Source organism: Macrobrachium nipponense, chromosome 30 (genome assembly GCF_015104395.2).
Source record: "Macrobrachium nipponense isolate FS-2020 chromosome 30, ASM1510439v2, whole genome shotgun sequence".
NCBI classification, from domain to species: domain Eukaryota; kingdom Metazoa; phylum Arthropoda; class Malacostraca; order Decapoda; family Palaemonidae; genus Macrobrachium; species Macrobrachium nipponense.
In genome coordinates, this window is record NC_087218.1 from 72,790,442 (window position 1) to 72,804,549 (window position 14,108).

A 14,108-nucleotide genomic window follows, 5' to 3' on the forward strand; every position below is an offset into this window, starting at 1 on the left:
AATGTCAGGCTGCCTGTTGCCACAGCTATTGCCACCATAAAAAAAAAAAAAAAAAAAAAAAAAAAAAAAAAAAAAAAAAAAAAAAAAAAAAAAAAAAAAAAAAAAAAAAAAAAAAAAAAAAAAAAAAAGAATTTTCCTCCAAGGACGGAATCAGGAAAAGGACTTTTCAACCCACAGGGATACAATGATTATGGGTGGCTTACTCTATGCACAACAAGAAATAGAGCATTTTGTTTCACCTGCCGTTCAGCTGAGACTCAATCCCTTAACGTTCAGTAAAAATGTAGAGCCTGCTTACTTAAGATGGATTCAATAACTGGAAAAAAGCAATAGAAATTTAGAGCCCACGAAACCTGTACGACACATGATACAGTACTCTAAGCTGTTGGTTTATTTGAAATGTTTCTTATCTTCAATAAAGAATTGAAACTTTTCTGATAATTCATGGGTATTTGAATATTGGAATACTTTGGCGGAAACTAACTTGCATTGTTGTCTCGTGCAACATGGAGGGTATAACACTTATTAAATGTAAGATAACACAATTTCACAATAACTTTTCACCAAATCCATCATAAGTCTCACCAACATTGCCCCCGCCCCCCCCACACATTGATCTGGCTTCCTACGCCATTGAATAATAATAAAACCATTCAAAAGTTCAAAACAGCACGAAAAACATTTAAAAAAAAGTCGCCTAACCGATAGTAATACCATCTGAAAAAAGTTTTCATGTGTTCATCCACAATTCTCCAGTTTAGGTATGTATGTGAGTGACGTATCACATATATATATATATATATATATATATATATATATATATATATATATATATATATATATATATATATATTTATATTTATAATATATATTATATATATATATATATATATATATGGTCTTTTCTCACATCACCGTGATTCATATATACGCATTAAGCAACAAGTGTCCTTGTTACTTTATAACCACTAAAAGTGATGGAAGCTTTTATGCTTTGGTATTTAGATTTCCTTTACATAATTCAAAAATTATACTAGCATCTGCCACTAATTTACTATTACAGAATAGAATACAATATGGAATTTAGGACAAAGGCCAAGCGCTGGGACCTACGAGAGATATTTAGCTACCATGCCTGCTTTAACTTTTAATTCCCATTGGGATGGTACTACAGAGCACGACTCTCATGAGTGGTTGTCACATTACGGTGAAAATTGTCACACACACATTTCATACATATTGTAAATATAATATATATATATATATATAGATATGTATATATATATATATATATATATATATATAAATATATTGTATAGTTAGTTATATGGTCAGTGCCAAATTCACGATCAACTGGTGAACTGTGGATGAATCTGTCGTGCAAAAAACTTCCAATGCATTAGCTGCTTCATTAATGTAGAACAGCATTCCTGGAAGTGGGTCTTCCTGTTCTGAGATTTTGCCTTTTACTCCATCTGCCCAGGCCTCTTTAGGTTTTGCTGTCCTCCTCCTCCTCAACAAATTTGCATTATACTATATGTACACAATTTTCATCCGCCTAATATCCACTATGTATCCACTAAAATGCTCTGGCTCATCTTTATGCCTGTAGTAATCTTCACTTCTCAACATTTCTGGCCAAACCATTCCTTATTCATCATACACTCAACATACATTTCAGCTCAGCAGCTTCAATTTTTTCATCATCACATACAATATCCATATTTCCTTTCGATACAGGAAAACGGACAGTCCCAGCAGATTCCTTGCATATGCCTTGCTATCTTTCCTACTTTAGCTATTCTGTAACTCGCCTGTACTCCCATTCTCCCATCCCCCGTTACATTTATGGGATCTTTCCTACATAGCGACCCCCAAGGGTTTTCGGGGGTTCGTTATCTAGTTTTAATATTTCTTGGGGGGCATTGTCTTTTATGATGTTTACAGCCATTTTTTTATGTATATTTTTAAAGTCGTACCCAAGGGCCTTGTGCTTAGATGGTGCAAAGGTGGATACATACCACATTAAAACCCAAGGGGGATCACTATCTAGGAAAGCTACTATGTACAGGCAGTACCTGGGTTACGACGGTCTTAGCTTACGACATTCTGAGGTTACAGCGCTTTTCAATTATATTCATCAGAAATTATTTCCAGAGTTACGACGCCTACAAACGCTGATCTGGCAGATGAAATATGACACCAAAAATGCAAAATAATCAATATTTAAAGGTATTTTTGATGAAAAATGCAATAAGAATGCAGTTTACATAGTTTTGAATGCACCTAAAGCATTAAAAGTAAGGTTTTCTTAGGATTTTTGACAATGTTCCGGCTTACGATGATTTTCGGCTTATGACACGTCTCAAGAACGGAACCCCCGTCGTAACCCCAGGATTGCCTGTATTTACCATCCCACCATTTTTCCAGCTTCCACATTCATTGCTCCATTTACCCTCATTATCTTATTCAAGCATTAACATTCAAAATTACCATTTTGGAGATGCTTAGTCTTTCAATTAACACTGGCTACAGTTTCTCTTCATTTTACCCACTAAATACGACATCATCTGCAAACACTAAAAGAATACAGCTGTAAGGTTGAATGTGCATACAGGCTATAGGAATGGAACAGAATGAGACTAAAATTAAAATAAATTACAACTAAAATTTGTATTTTCCCTAACTTACGAACCTACACCTTCGTGTACTAGAAGATTCAGAAGTGCTTCGCGTGACTCGGCTGAATGTGGACTTGTTCTACTGAAATTCACTAGCTTCCTGTTTGCCCTCATTTGCCCAGGTCTGAACCTCAGCCTACACATGCTTGGTCAATTGCTTCCCAGCCGAGCACATGATAGACATCCTCCCTAGAAGCTCCTGCGTCTCGTAATCTCTTGATTAACTTTGTGTGTTTTCATGGAGTTTGTACTTTAAACCTTACATTCTACTGAATCTTAAAGATATTTTGAATCTGTGCCCAGTTTCACTTAGAGATAGTAAATCATGTGATTGTACTGGATTTAAATGAAAAGTTAGGTGGTAAATAAAAAGATGATATAGTGGTGCGTAAGGAGTTCCCAAGGTAAAATGAGAATGGAGTGACTAGTAAATGTGTCCAGAAAATGGCTCAGGTCTTGGAAATATGTGTTGTCCAAAATAAAGATATTCATACTTGTGCAAAAGACAGAAAATGTTCAAGAAAAGTGTGCTACATTATGTTAATACAAAATAGAGTAAAACCAAGTAGTACTAGATGGATGTACTAATGGTAAAAAATGGAGTGGTTGAATGGAAATCCGATGACTATCCAACTGAGCAAAAGGTAAAATTGGAAGAAGTTTTAGAAGGAAAGAAATTAGTGAAAATGTTGTAATAAATCTAATTATAATAGATAAATGATTCTGATAAGAACAAATTGAGAATAACCCAAAAGATGATGGGTGATACCGGGTTAGGGTGGATTTCACTAAAGTGGAAGGAATTGTCAAATTCAAAAATGGAATTATGCTGTCAGCTGGGAGCTTTGTGGTTATAGGAGGGTAGCAAGAATGAATAAAAATAAAAAGAGGTGGGATAGATAAGTGAGAAATTTAGTTTAGGAGCAAAGGGAGATTGTTTGACGTACAGTTGCATGACAGAAGAGGCCATACACAGGTATAGAAAAGAATGAAAGGATGTCAAGGAGCTTGAAGGAAAAACCGGGTGGATAATGAAAATAAAGGGGTAACTTTGAACAAGTACTTTGGCGAGAATATTTGTTCTCTATGGAAGTATAAGTGGGAAGGTCTATAAGAAAATGGATCTCAGATTAGCTGATGCAAGAGATGTCTGAAGAGAATGCAGTCCAGAGTCATTGGAGTAAGCACTTTGAAGCTTTACTGTATGTGGAGGATAGATGACAGGCCCAGAAAGATGATACAAGAGTGGAAGGGATCAGTGAGACTTCTTTTTGAAATGAGTCTCAGGTAGTGAGATCCTGCTGTGGGATGCTAAAGTGTGACCGAGTAGTTGACCAGTGTCTAAAGAATATCTGGATAAAGGGAAAGGTTCTGAAGGAATGGATGAAAGTGATAACTGTTCACCAGTACAGCATACAGTAAAAGTGAAAGAGATGACTGTAAGGTGAATAATAATATTTTTATGGGGAAAGTCAAGACAGATGACAATAAAAGGACTAATATGAGAACAAGGATAAAGGGGAAAAACTGCAAGCTTAATAGAAAAGATAAAGAGACAAAGTGTGGAGGTTAGAGTACATGTGATGTACAATAGTGAATAAGGTGTTGCACGTTATTGGAAGCTTTTCTCCTGGAACAGAGGCACGATAGAATATGGGGGTAAAAGTGGTTCTGTGACAGTGTTATTGGGTCTATGGAGTGATTTTAAATGTCAAATACTAAAAGTAGTTGCAAAGTAGAAACATAAACGTGTTGCCAATGGAGTGTGCAATGGTTGATAAATGTAGATTTGTTACTTATTGGGGCTACTGAAATTAAATCATAGATACCAACAGATGATTATCACAGTAATTTTAAGAGGGGAAAGTTGAAAGTGAATGTAAGAGTAAGGTTTTAGGGTAAAAATAAGCTGGGAAAAGAGAGGAATGTATGCTTACTTGTTGCATGGGAAAATGGAAATGCTTGATTCACATAGGTACAGTATTTAGAGGTAAATGAAATGGATGATGGTAGCATAAAAGAAAAGTGAGTCACACACTAAGTGAAGAAAGGAAGGTAACTTGATGTGTGAAAAAGACTGGGTTTGATTTCATTTGTGAAAATTTAGCAATAAAGCCAAGCACTGGGCCACTTTCAGCCATTCATTGCTTAAGACAGTGAAAAGAGGGAATTAGAGTGGTTAGACAAAGATGGAAGAAAGGAACTGAGAACAGATGTAGGATAAAAGGATAAAAAGTGGATGCAGCTAAAGGGCCTCGAGGTGCACTGAAGCCGCTACCCCTCTACAGGGGACAAAACCAGTTATGAGAGCGAAGACTTTTCTGTGTGAAGGAACTGCAGAGCCAATTTTCCTTATCAAGCTGAAGTGTGGTTACTGAATGAGAACGAATTGGAAAAATTTTAAAGTAGTTGAGATTAATTGTTTTCCCAGTACTATATGTACCTAACCGTAGATATTGGTCATAAAATCATTGATACTAAATACATATCCCTAAATTAATTCTCAGTCTTGAATTAAAGTTGATTTTCTCTCTGAAATCAAATATCCCAAAATTAAATTTTGATACATATAATAGATAATCTTAGTATTTCTAAATCAAGGTAAAAATTTAAGACCTATACCAAAATTGCATAAAATTACAGAATTACAAACATAAGTTATAGAGCTAATAAATATATGTATAGTATAAACTTTTATACACCTAAATGTAATATAAATACAAATTGGACAATTTACCAAATGAAAAGTGAAGCTGATTAATACTTTATAAATAAAATTAGTTGCTTGACCTTTATCATTTTCCCTGATCTATTCCTTCTCTCTAGCTTACAATTTTGTATGGCAATATGTGGAAAATGTAAGTCAAACTGAAAAAACTTGCTATTTCTCTATATTTCAAATTACTCTCAAACTGTTGAAGCTTCAACTTGTGGGTTATATTATAGAAAATCTTAATGGTTCATTGCAGCATTTATCTCAGGGTGAACTACTTTTTCTTTTATTTTCCATCCGTTGCTTAGTCATTCCATCCCTGGTCCATCATTGTCTTCAACTTTCCATTGCTTCAAATCTCACCTTATATTCAAGTGTATGTTTATCCTTTTATGAATCAGTAGCCTCATTAACTAAAATAGTTAACGATGCTTTTAAAAGCCACAACAACCTCTTAACGTCATGGTTTCCTCACAGTGCCTTACATGCACTAAAACAATTTTTCCATATCTTGAATTGCTACAAGAAAACCATGAAAACCTCCTCCTCTAGTAAATATTCACAGGTTAAGTTTAATTCAATGGCAAGTGACAAAGGATACCCTTTGAACTAATACATTGTTATGGAACAAGACAAAAGTTCACAAACTGTCCAGTAGTGAAAATATGAGGATAAGACACAAGAGAAGTAGGAATCAACACAAATGAACACATATAATGAGTAAGCAGAGCTACAAATATATTACCGACAAAAGAGAATTACTTAACAATAACAAATATATACTACAGTTAATTTGAAAATAAAAATAAAAAGCAGAGAAATATGTAGAATTAGATCATACTTTAAACATGGAAATATGATGCCAAGACCATGGCAGGGCATGGTAGAGGCAATGGCAAGGCGTAGAATTTGACGACACTGATTATAGTCCTCCACTTGGCAGTAGGAAATATGTAATTGACAATTAGGAAGACTTGCCAGCCTACAGTCAAAACACAAGTGCTTCAGTAAGTTAGGCCAAACATTTACATGAATGTTTGTTGAGTGGCTGCAGATCTTTGAACAACTTCAGATTCCAATTTTTTAACCTAAACCATTTCAATAATATTCAAAACTATTGTACTATCTTCCCTATTCAACTATAATCTTACATAACTGCCATAATTCCCCTATTTAAAGTCTTCCTGATATACGGTCATCCTTTCTGCTGGACATAATAACATGTATACATGCTCTCTAAGGAAGAAATGAGCAATGCAATCAGATAATGAAATACCGATTCTCTGCTACTTATCTTGATATAGGGATATGGTTTAATGCTCTTGTAAATCAAAGATTTGTAAAACCATGTGGATATCTACTGATTGTTTGGATCGTGCATTTTTACTTTGATAAAGATACCCCAACCAAAGTCTTCTGCCAGACTGTTAATTGTATCAATTTCTGATACCACAATATGACATTCATAAAAACAAATTATTGTAATATATAATGATTATCACTACTTTCAAACTTGAGGCAAATTCTGATTTTTTTTTTTTTTTTACAGAACTTCACAAAAATTTATGTTAGAATGACCTTCATAAATAAACTGATGGCTGCTACCACAGACTAAAGGGCTCTTTGCCCCTTATTAAGTTTACATTTGAGTACAAAAGCTATGAACCCACCAAAGAAGTGAGTGTAAGAAAGGAAACAAAAAACAAAACGACAGTTGAAGTGACAGATTCAGGATACTGACCTCCAGAGAGGGACATGAGAAATTCAATTGGCAGGTGTTACAATGCCTGGGGAGGAGGGGTTCTTTTCTGCAGGAAAACAAATAGTGGACAAACCAGTACCTGTAGCAGAAACAGCACAGACTCACAACAGTACAGAGGAAAGATAAAAGCAGGCCTGTTGATCTGACAAACTGCCTTCAATTTAAACCTGTTAAGAAATAAAATACTGTATGTGGATGATCACCTCCAATTCATGAATAATATACTGCACCAAAAGTGGGTAGATAAAATATAAGGTTTTACTTATTGACATTGTCAGTTCATGTTTTGAAACAGACCCATAAAAGAGGGTATCATCTATTGTGCCTTGAGTGCCAGACCAAATATGGTGTCATAAGTTCTTTGCTGTTTCCTTTCAGCCATAACTGCATTGCTTTTTGCCTTCTACTTTTCATCTAGTACATTTTGTCTCTCCCTACTTAATATCCAACTTCTTCAACTATCTTGCTCCAACTTACAATCATTACTTGTAACCAAATCCTTCAAGCATGCCCTGTGAATGTCTAGAAATGAGTCCAGTGGTTTTGTTAAAATGACAAATTTTCTAAGACAATTTGTATTTTTCATAGCTACAAACCTGAGGTCTTAACAATAGGATAATTTCTAGCGCCTAGCTGGATCCGGTAAAAAAGTAGATGAAAGCAAGTAAGTCCTTGATATAAAAAAAATCAAAAGTAGATTTGGAAATTTTGATTATATTAATTATATTATGATCTCTTCCAAATACAATATTGGATACCTGTAAGGTCACAAGTGCTAATTATATTTTAAGAAACAAAAGAAATATATAAACACTAACCCAAAAAAAAACAATCATTATCAATGCAGCCAAGCTAAACTGAGCTTACAGTATTCACATATGTCCCTTTACTTACAAACTTTCAAGGCATGAATTTTCAGATACAAACAACTGTGATTGTAAATTAAAATTTGTTCAAAGGTAAAATTATACTTCACTGTATTATTATCATAATTTGCTTAGTGTATTAAGTTTTATATCACTTGTATTAATTAAATACCCTATAAAATACAGTACAGCACTAGCACTGCATTTTAGTATTTAAAAACATAAACAGTACTGTACATATTGACTCTGCGTATATCAAATTGTTGGATTTATGAACACATCAAGATACGAGTTGTTCGGAACATAACCCAATCGTAAGTAGGGGAGCATCTGTATCCATTTTTCAGGTAATCCCTTAATGCAATATTGTTGCAGTCCTTTAACCACTTTACTGAACATTAACCACTGAAACAATATGACTGATAAGGACGTGACCAACTCTGCCTATTTTTCAACTTTTTTGGCTAATAGTATTTAAATACGCAAGGCATATGGTCATATCTCACCCCCATTGATTTCATAGCAGTTCCAGTTATCAGCAGAACTAAATTTGTACATACTCTGGCGGTCCAACTTTTTAAACTCTTATTCCAGTTTGTACACCTTATGTGAGGACAAATCCTAGGTCAGCCCTAAGACAATAAAGAGATTTTATCAGGTGATTAGGTTAAACTACTGTTTTTAACATCATCATTCTGTATGAAACCATATAAATAAACTAGCAAGCAGCAAGACAAACTGAATGTCTTCTGGTCACACAGCTTAACCATACATGTATTCATGAAGAGTTTGTCATGTACCTAACTGGATAACCTAATATGCTCAGGCTTATGAATGGAAGGCAATAAGAAGAGGGAATAGAGCAATACAACATGCTCAATCAAACAATGAGTATGAGCAATTAATAAGGTATGAAACTTGTACCTGCAAAACTGATTTGTTTATGAGCATCATGAAATAAAACATTCTGCCACAAGTTGAAGCAATCTTGTTCAAATTATCTGAACTGGCACAAGTTGAGACCTACTGAATATGCTTGGTTTATACAATACAGATTTTAAAAAGAAAAATGTTATATTAGAAAGCATCAAGAAAACAGAATATTAAAGTGTTAGATATGATGGTTCAGAATGTTTATTGGATATCTAAACTGCCTAAAACTTGAGTATTCTACAGAAATAGCAATAAAAATTAGTGCACATCAAAATAATCTATGTTCGTATACATTTCAGCTTAGAAATGCTTTTCTCTATTATGAGTAAATGAAGCGTAGTACGTATTTTCTTTAAAAATTACCTATCTAAATTATTTGTAATAATACTGTCCTTATGTGCATTTCCTTCATATGCAATGAAAAGGTAAGTGAAAATGATTTTAACAGATGATGTTTATTAGTGAAATGAAATAATTTGTGGGAAGTGTAAAACTAAAGAATATTGAAACAAAGGAGTTCAAGGAAGGTGTATGTTATTTCAATATGAACATAATAAATTTGAATTATTTTCATAAGCATACGAAATGGACTTTCATGAGTGGAAAAATTACAAAATATAAATATTGCATATACCATATTTACATACAGGGGAGCTAAATAATATAAAAAAAAAACTTCTATGCCCCACATATACTGATCTTTTACTAGTGTGTTGAATAGAAATCAAGTAATCAAGCTTAATACAGTATATATGAGACTAAATGAGTCTTTTAAAGATATCATATCACTGTGGTAAAACTTTGATTTTGATTAAAAATAGCAAATTTTTAATCAATTGTATTTTTCATAGCTAAAACCCAAGGTCTTAAGAATAGGATCATCTTTCAGCGGAAGCTGGAAACCAGTTAAAAACAGAGACTGTAATGCAAGGAATCTGTGGTATCTGGCAATAATGAGTATACGTACAAGGTAAAGACTGGTCACTGACCACGTCCTGCGTCAAAGCATCAGGACTAGCAGCCCGAGTCAATGGCCTTGATGACAGCAAGATATAGGACGACCCAGGATACGTCATAGTTGTCAATGGCGTCCCCACTAGGCAGCAGCACATGTGAGCAACCGTAAAATGTGGCAATAGGCCTTTCAAGGAGGTATCCCACAGGCCTAAGCCCACACAGCTGCCATCTTGTGCAAATCCAAATCCAAAACAAGAGGAAGATGGCATCATCTCCTCTCTTAGGAAGGAGAATACATTCCGTGAGAGCGGGGGCAACGTTATAAACGAAATCACCCTGTGCATCTGTTGATACTCCCAATGATGAATCAATGGAAGAAAAGGAAGGAGACAGGGTGTCAATGGACGATGAAGCAGAAGGAAAAATTCTGGAAGAAGGGGAAGCAACACTGCTCACTCAGGAAGGCAAAACACCTTTCCAAGGACAAGTAGCCATCCTACGGTGTTCCCTCTTCTTGTAGACACTCTTCCACTGCAATACAGGCTAGGAACAACATTCTGGGGAAGGACTAGTTATATTATAAAATCAAACAGCACCTACTGCAAGTCAAATGGGGGTCAGTCAGAGAAAAAGCTTAAAACCTGGAACATGAAAATCCTTGAACTCCCAGACATTAGCACTGATAGATTCTAGTCTTCTTGTCTGAATCCATGATAACACACAGAAGGCACACACTCTCAAAACATAAATAAATCACAGGCAAATAAAGAAACTGGCTTGGGCAGGAGGAGAGCAAATATGAGCATCCACACTCCAAGGCGGCTGAAGGAAGACTAAGTGCGTCACAGGAAGCAGACATGGTTGGTGACCAGTCTTTAACTTTTACATATACGCATTGTTGCCAGATGCCACAGATTCCTTGCATTACAATCTTTGATTGTTTTTAACCGGTTTCCAGCTGGTGGTAGAAGATTACCCTATTGTTAAGACCTCAGGTCTGTCCTGCATATGAACAAAAACTTTTTCCTTACAGACAAATGTTTATCAAAAAAAAATTTCAAAATTATTTAATTGGTATAATAAAAAAAAAAAATAAAAATAAAACAATACTGTACAATACTTTTAATAAGAAAAGTTCCTGGAAGGAATGAAGCTGCCTTAGTATCAACAACAAATTGAATAGAATTATTTTCTTAACCATCTTCAATGACAACTCTAGAGTATGGAGAAGTAATGCACTGTTATATTCGATACCTTATTTTCTATTTACAGGGGAACACTAAAAAATTAGATTAATTTTTATGCCTATAAAAAAAAATTCAATTATTTTTACTCTGTTAAGAGCAATTACCATAACTACTACTGGTAGTATATATGTGTTACCTTTTGTAAAACTAGTGAAGAGGTGATTACCTTGAAGTGAGACCTTCCCTGTAAATAAAAGCCTCTCATCTTATTTCAATCTCCATTTTGTGAAGCATAATGAAGTGTAAATGAAAAGTAATTCCAAAATGTTTTTACAAATGGAGGTTAGGACTCCATGAATTTTACCAGTAAACTGATTCTCTGGCATTTAAAGGATAAGCACACCACTTTCTTGAAAGTGTACCTCTGGCGTTAAGGATAAAAATATATTTTAAAAACAACTTGTATTTTTCATAGGTATGCAAACCAACGTCTTTCATGTAGGAGTATTCCTTGGAACAAGCTGGAAGAAGTCACTAAACTAAAGCACTTTTTCCTTTAACATTAGGGGGTTATATAGGATGGTCGAGGTCAAGTTTTGATACCTATGAAAAAAAATTTTCTTAATTTATTTGTTCCTACAGGAATAAAAGCCATTGTCTCTTATACAGGAACCTTAATCTTTTGATGTTAAGTCAGTCTTTCAACTGACTGGCAAGTTGTGTTCCCAACCAGAAACGCCACATTCATTCCTAGTCACAGGAGTGAGCAGGGAACAAATGGCTCCTATAACCTCCTACAAAATCTAGCATGGGGTTGTGAAGGTGATTGGGAGACACAGTGGCTACACACCTGCTCACATTATTCACACCTTCACCTACCACATTTTTAATGAGCACCAGAGAAGAAAGAAAAAACACCATACATAGAACTGAAAACATGAAAAAGCTTCAACTTGACATTCACCCAGAGCACAAAGATGTCTCAACTAGCCCATGGCTGAAGAAAAACAACAGACTTAAAACCTATCACAAAGTTTTAATGACTGTTTCAAGTTTGCACTGGCCAAATAATAAAATGACTATAAGTAAATAAGAAAAAACTTAAGGCTAAGGTGAGTTTTGGCCTCTAGGGGAAGGGGAAAATAGAATTAAGCAAGAATGGAATGAAATGAATGAACGATGATAATAAACTTCATTCCAAATAAAGTATTGTCACAAGAAATAAATGTAATAAAACAAGGCAAGCAATTCCTCCCTGGCAATGGGTAAATGATGTACATGTGCATCCCACTACTCATAGTAACAGCAGAGGGGAATTGCCAGCCTTTGTGTTCCCCTCCCCTCCCTTCTCTCTCCTTCCTCCTTTCCCAGCCACAGCTGAGAAGTGAAAGAGCTTTGAAGACTACCCACTCTTTCTCCCAAAACCAGACAAGGAAGGTTTAACCTCCATCTTAAGTGCCAAGAGACTAGTTGAGGCAGACAGTTTTGTTATTCTTGAAGTTGACTGATGCCAGAGCATCTCCCGATGGATTAACATACTACTGCTACAGAAGAGTAGGGATGTGCCCAAGTATCGGTATCGGTGAATTTCTGGCCGATACACGCCAATACTTTTGTCATTAGTATAGTAATTTAAAACCCTTCAAGGCTTCCTAAAATGTACAGGCAGTCCAGTTTACGATGGTGGCTCCGTTCTTGAGATGCATCGTAAGCTGGAACATCATCGAAAATAGTCAAAATTCCTAAGAAAACCTTACTCTTAATGCTTTGGTTGTATTGCATACTATGTAAACTGCATTTTTATTGTTTTTCATAAAAATAAAACTTCAAATATTGATTATTTTGCCTTTCTGAAGTCACACTTCTTCCGTTGGATCGGCGTCATAAGCCTGGAAATAATTTCTAATTAATATAATTGAATAGCGTTGTAACCTCGGAACGCCGTAAGCCGAAACAATAGTAAACCAGGGACTGCCTGTATATATTAACCAAGCCCATCAAACAAACTATATATCCATATAGCATATCATTGTATATAGGCTCATTGTTTATCTTTTAAAAACAGATGGTATCTTAATACTGTACAGTGTATTTAACAAATTATTATAGTAATTTTAATTTTAATTAACTATGGTTGTGTCTATCTCTATCAGCAGTGAGTCATTGCCATTCTGTTGGACTTGGCTATTGTTTTAACACGTGCAGTACAGGTATGGTATAAGTTAATGGTACAATGAGTTACTGTAATGCTATTGCTGCAGCTTGGAATTAGACACGTACAGTTTATATAACCCTATCATATGACCTTTCAACTCTTGAACCTTTAATATACGATAACCAGAGAACAATATATATTCTCCTAAATAACAGTAATATGGAGGTAACAGGTATCAGTATCGGCTTTAAAAGTTTATATCGGTATCGGCCAAAAATTTGGTATCAGTACAGCCCTACAGAAGAATCAACCTTCATAGTAAACGTAGTAGTAGGAACTTGAGAATACACTTACTAAGCCATGGCTATGTGATCAAGAAATGACACAAAAGGAGAGTTTTCTAGGACGATCAAGGAAGGCCACATCTTCTGCAAGTACTGGACAGACAATGACAATACATATTTCTTGCAGAGTATAGGAAGAATCAGATGTAAATGGCAAAACATCCTTGACTGATGGGAAGCAGTACAGGGAGAGGATGTGGGGAGAGGCACAATGGGACTGGGGAGAAAATAACTACATATGCAAAGATTAAATAGTCTCACATGGGGAGTGTTCCCCATGAGGATGCCAGCAATTACCTCCTATCGTACCTCTCCCACCACAAGGCAGACTACTCTTCAGACTCCTTACATGGAAAGAGATGAGAACAGGCCCTACTACTAAAACTCAATATCTTTGTGGATCAATGATCAGAGGAGACATAAGCGTTCATAATGCCTTCGTACATACTTGTTTTCTCTCACTGCCTTTGTACTTTTCTCTCTCAATATTCAACACTCGCAAAAAAAAAA